Source organism: Sorghum bicolor, chromosome 3 (assembly GCF_000003195.3).
Source record: "Sorghum bicolor cultivar BTx623 chromosome 3, Sorghum_bicolor_NCBIv3, whole genome shotgun sequence".
In the NCBI taxonomy this organism is placed as follows: Eukaryota; Viridiplantae; Streptophyta; class Magnoliopsida; order Poales; family Poaceae; genus Sorghum; species Sorghum bicolor.
Genome location: NC_012872.2, coordinates 30,350,422 through 30,356,508, shown reverse-complemented (window position 1 = coordinate 30,356,508; position 6,087 = coordinate 30,350,422). Strand labels below are relative to the sequence as shown.

Sequence of the window (6,087 nt, the reverse complement as noted above, 5' to 3'; positions counted from 1 at the left end):
CATTAGACTTGCTTAATATTTTGTGACTTGTGTGACTCAATATATTGATAACAAAATCATGTTTACTAAATTCAACAATTACTAGTTTTTTTTCCAAATTAATTAGCATATTGAAATTAATTTTAGAATATGTAATAATTATTCTTTTCACTGTACTTAAAAAATGTGTGCCGCGCCATGGAGACAAAAAAGTAAAAAAAATCCTAACCCAGCACGGCGCCAATTTTGCACGCCTAAAAACAAAAAGAAAATTTCCTCCAAAAACCAATCTATCCTGGCCCTGATCCCCGCTTCTATTCGTAACCCCATCCCCTGCTGACCACCCCCATGACACTAGATAGGTCATGAGCGCCGCCGCCGCCCCCAGACGCCGCGACGGCCATGGCACTGCGGCCCTCATCCAGGACGCCTCCGAGGACCCCTCGGTCCACTATGACCCCGACACCACTTCCATCGAGGACGCTGGCGGCGACGCCTCTAGGAAGGGCGACAATTCCTTAGGTCGTCGACGGCCGCAACTACGCCACGGTCTTGGGCGCCCGTCGATATGAAGAAATAACCATCGAAACCGATGACGAAAATGGATTCCCTTGTCCATATGTCCCCAGGTATTGGCTGTAATTAGGGTTTCAAATCACATTATTGATAATGATTTCAGCATAGTTGACATGTCAAGATGAGTTAATTAGCAGTAGCATGTGTCTGGTATTTTGGTTTTTAGAGTTTCTTCTACCCAGTCCTCTATTTTCTGTTGAAGAGTTAATATACATATATGGTGCATATGGTTCATTGTGGTTTTCTTGTCGGATTCATCCTAAACATATTGCTGAAAAGTTAAATTTCAATCCTTTTAGTTCATTCCTAACTATGAATGCAGAGTTTTCAAGTAGCAAAGTACTACAGTAGTAGATCCATGGTCCTTCTGCATGCATAGTTTTCAGATAGCACAGTAGTAGATTAAAGTCTCTTTTGAGCACCATAGGTGTCGAATTGGAAAATCCCACAGAAATAAAAGTTGCACAAAATTTAGATACCTTTGTACATTATTTTCAGATTTATATTTGTTCATGCACTGATATGCATATATGAAATACCAGATCCTTTTATACTTGTTTATTTATCATTGTCCTATGAATACAGTGGTGAAGATGAACTATGGACTCTATATATTCATTTCAAGAATGGACTTCCAAATCATGAGTATATAAGGTTAAAACTAGAAAGGGCTTCTCTAAATTTCACAGTCTTGTCAAGAGTTAAGGACCAAACTAGGTACAATGTCCGGGATTATTTATACTACAAGAAGCGTTGTGGAGGAGATTTAGCTACTCTAGAGCCCATAGATTATGTCAAACAGATTGACAATATGATACAAGATAATATCATGGAGAAGGAAATCAGATTAGTACTCACAAAGCAGCCAGAGACAACAAATCAAGTTAGCATAACACCAATGAAGTGACCAAGGCACTAGAATGAAGAAGATGAGGACTACCATCTGTTTATGGATGATGATTGTAATGAATACAAGGTCTGGCTACAAAACCTGCCACAGATAGAAGGAATGGTATAGCCTCTATGTTTCTGTGTTTTTATTGGTATTGTTTGTAATATTGGCATCTTTATATAAACTACATCTTGTCTAAAATGTTTTGGTCACTAACAGATTTAAAGGATGACTATAGGAGGGAAAAATTTCACACGTACAAGGAATTTTTAAGGATCAAAGGAGACATGGAACAAATTAGTAATGATTTTTCCTTTATAGAGCAATGTAATTTACTTGTATTTTTTTATAACTGAACCATTTAACCTTTGTGCAGTGGCAATTGTTGAGCAACCTAACACTACCGATAGCATCATAGTTGAAGACGATGAAAGTAATGGAAGCAATGTGACACCGGTACCATCAAATAGGCCAAGCTATGCAAGAAGGCCAAGGGTTTAGGGAAATGGTTTGTGATGATTCGTACTTTTTATATTGGGTTCACTATTATTAACTGACAACTATAAACGCTGAAGTTCATTGTTCCATTTTTTAAAAGGAGTTGGTTCCGATCAACCAAAGAAGAAAGGTCGTGGTACTGTTAAAGGAAAAATAGTTGTTAACAAGAGAGTTAAGGAACGCACCCAAAAACTTTTAATTGAATTTTTAGAGATTCGTGGAGGACTAATTGGACCGAACAGCTATGCATTTGTCGATGAGATCGTATTATTTACAAGGAAATGGGCCCCACTCTTTGGAGTAAACAGTTGGAAGAATATAAAGGATGAAACCAAAGAAAAAATTACAGAAGAGATGCTGGTATGCTGCGTACTATTTTTTTATTCCTACTGCAATTTTTACAGAATATGATTATGAGAATATGAAATGTTTATAACGAATATGACACAACCAATATGCAGCAAACAAACCAGTGTGATGTGTATATTGATTTTTATAAACTTTGACTGCTTTTTTATTTTAAACAGTTTATCTGGAACTTCACCAACATTAGCAGCATGGAAAAACAAAAGGAGAAAATATGGCTTGCCATCGAGCATATAAAGAATGGTGAGGCACTCTGAGTGCCACATACAGGGCTTCCAAAAACTATGCTGAGAGAATTAGAAATATACCTAAAGACATGGACCTTGTTGGGTGGCACTACCTGCTCTTATATTTTGGATCCAAAGAATTCAAGGTCAGTTCTTCTAAATATACTTTGACAAACAAGCTTTATCAACTAAAGTAGCATTGTTACATTCCACTGTTTCTTATTTGGCAGAAGGTTAGCGACCAAAACTCCTCCAACCGTAAGCAACAAAAACCACACATCTGACGGGTTTCAAAAACTTCTCTAAGTGTAGCTTCGAGCTGGTATTCATATGGTTCACTAATCTTGCCCTCCCATTTTATTATGCATCACTTGTGTGTTAAATTATGTATTGGCATTCTAGAGAAACGAAGAAACTGGTGAAGAGCAAAGTGATCTTCTTCTTTGGAGGAGCACTCACACAAAACATGGGAATTGGTCAAATTCTATGTCAGCTACAGTATATGTGAGTTAATCTTTCATCAATCATATATCTATCTATATGTACTATATATACTGGATCATTTTTCCCTATCTCGGACTAAGTCTAATCCACTCTAATCTAATTTATAGTTTATTTGTTTACTCAGTTACAAAGACTCCTGCTATGATAGAATATGTTTTCAGTAATTTTGCCACTAATGTTCCAGATTCAGACATACTCTCACTAGTATGTACTATGGTTGTGTCAATCAACTCTAACACATTTTGTTATTTTATTTAGGAAAATACAGCCTTCAAAATTGGTGAGATTGGCTTACGACCTAATACACAACCACTATCATGTGTTGAGGAGAACATGATTTTCCAGTCATGCTACAAAGAAGTCACAGCAGTCAAATCATCAAAATTACATGGCCATGGATATTTGTCTAAGTATCGAACTCGTAAAGAACTTATGAAAGAGAACCTTGAAGTTCATGCACGTGTTGAAACTGCTACTAGAGGGAAGAGCATTGCTTTTGAAGCACAGGTTGAGAACCTCAAAGAACAGATTGCGCACGACGCTATAGAGAGGGAGAGGGTGAGAGAAGAAATGAGGAAGATGCAAGAGGAGCTGGAAGAAGGAAAAAACAAATAAGAGAAATGAACCAAGACTTTCTTAAAATGATGGCACAACACAAAGAAGGAACTCTGATTGAAGTAATATTTCTAATTTTTAATCATTCATCCTCTTGCTAAACTTATGATTATGATGACTAATCTTTTACCTTGATATTTTTGTTTAGAATACACCACAAAACAATGAGAATACACAAGCTGCACCAACCATACAAGACGGCGATGAGACTGCTGAACATGAAGAAGACAATGTCTTCGAGCAGGTAATGACACTATTGCACCAAGTTCCAAGTAATCTTGACATATATACCATGACCTGTACCTAAAAAAGATCAAAAAAAATTATTGTTTGTAGACTCAGCCTGGGAGTATTGTCACAGTACAAAGAGATGCAGATACTCATCGTACTAAGAATCCTAGTATTGTCAGCAAAAAGCTTTTCAACGAAAATACTGAACAAGTGCCACCATCGAAGGCATATATCACTCAACAACAGCTGTTGAATAAATCAAGATCAAGCAAAAGGAGGGTAAGAGCTTTACCATGTTCATATTTTACTTTGCTCAATTTATCATGACTCGAACTATTATGTCGATCACAATTGCTTACTGCTGCCCATTGGCCATGTACTTGCATTTACCTTGATGTTCTGCTTTAAACTGATGTTGGGGAACTTTGAAAGTCTGGTTGTTGTCCTATATGTGCAGTTTAACATATTAGATTTTCCTTATTAATCAAGGGAAATTTCATGTTTTTTTGAAAAATCTGGTAGTGTCTTCTATGAGGCATCCATTAGCATCTTGATGAGCTTGATGGTTATTACAGAGTGCTCCCTAACATCCCTAAGTTCCTGAAAAACAAAAGTGGCTGTAAGAAACTAAGAACCGAGCTTTATTAATATGTCAGACTTTACAATCAGCCTAAAGTTACACGGGCTGTGAATCAGCTTTAGTAGATAGAAAACTAAAGCTAATTCATAGCCTATGTAAGTACTGAAATTAGTACATAAACAACTAAAAGCTAAAGCATATTCAGAGTTGTGTATGTACTGAAATTAGTATAGTGCTAATTGTTTCTTCACAAAACTAGGTAGTAAATTGAATGCAACAGTAGCTGATTTAGAACATTGTAGAGTCAGGCCATTACCTGATATTTCAATTTATAATAGATGCAAGAGCATATTGTTAAAATTAAGCTTGCTGATAGACGAAAACAAATAATCATCAGCAACAAGAATAAAATTTTTATTGCAGCAGGTGCTAGGAGATATATTGATATATTCATGTTAGCATCAAACAATCTGTACATAGTATCTATCTGGAGCAGTATTTGAATGCTTACATGCAAACTATATAGCACAGGTTTATCCTTATTTCGAACTGATAACTGTGCAAAGAAAAGGAGAGCCATCAGCTTACTAAAAACAATCTGAGTTGTTGTCAAACTAGACAAATCTGTCTCCTTTTCAACTTTGAAAAGTACAAATATTAGTATGCAAGTAAGACAAGACCTGAACAAAGAAAACTGATCTACTTTCTTTCTGTACTCTGTGCTACACAATAGTAATGACCCAGAACAACTGAACAAGCAATTCTGAATTTTCAAAAATCGATAGGGAATATTGTTAGTAACCACATAATTATTTTTGCTGGTGGAGTAATTATGATTTTCTTTGTCTAAAGAAAATCATTGCCAGCTGTTGGGAAATATATGCAGAATGTTATGTTCCTTGTAATTTCCATTGTCTAGAGAAGTAATTATGATTTTTCTAGTCCACTATACATTTGGTCTAGAGCTGTACTTGAGCATATTCTTAAATTTTTCTTGTCTCACATGCATATATAATTCCTAAGTTCTGAATTTATATTTTGGGCATGAAGTACTAAACATAGAGGTTTTCTAATATCTTATTCTTACTCTTTTGGCAGTAGGTACACAAGATTTCAGAGGGAGGCTCGTCAAGCAACAACATTGGTGACACAATGACATATGGCGATGATAGAAAACTCATCTCAAGAGCGGCATAGATGTTAGGAAGTCTAGTCTAGTTGCATATTTTTAAATTTTTTGGAATAATGAGAGAACTCCATTTGTGATTTTAGCTACTATTTGAATCATTTGTCGTGCTATTGGATGATGATTGAGTATAAATTAATATATGCGAGTGCAATCTCATTTGATATGGTTTATTGTGTTTGCAACGATGATTTCTTAAAAACAGATCTGTTGGAATACAACTTTGTTGCAATACAACTTGTTCCTACTAGCTCTATGGCAACATGATTATTTATGTGGCAACAAATAATATATTGCCATGCATTTTTGGCATTGCACTAACATTAGATCTATAGCAACGATAAAATTGCGTGGCAAATAATTTTGTTGCCATGGCATAATGGTCCTTACAATAGCTACTGGTTTCTAGCAACGGTGAAAAGGTCGTGGCAAA

The 6,087-nt window shown here is 35.9% G+C and overlaps 1 long non-coding RNA gene across 2 annotated transcripts; it reads left to right on the top strand.

Annotated features, from left to right (window-relative positions):
* LOC110434094 lies at nt 278-5,825 on the top strand. 2 transcript variants are annotated; one of them, XR_002451569.1, is made up of 12 exons: nt 278-608; nt 1,141-1,567; nt 1,667-1,747; nt 1,824-1,955; nt 2,046-2,305; nt 2,473-2,684; nt 2,769-2,860; nt 2,941-3,042; nt 3,301-3,719; nt 3,806-3,901; nt 3,994-4,167; nt 5,567-5,825. It is a non-coding gene; the product is annotated as an uncharacterized LOC110434094 (long non-coding RNA). The 2 variants fall into 2 exon arrangements; XR_002451568.1 differs by having other exon boundaries at nt 1,824-2,305.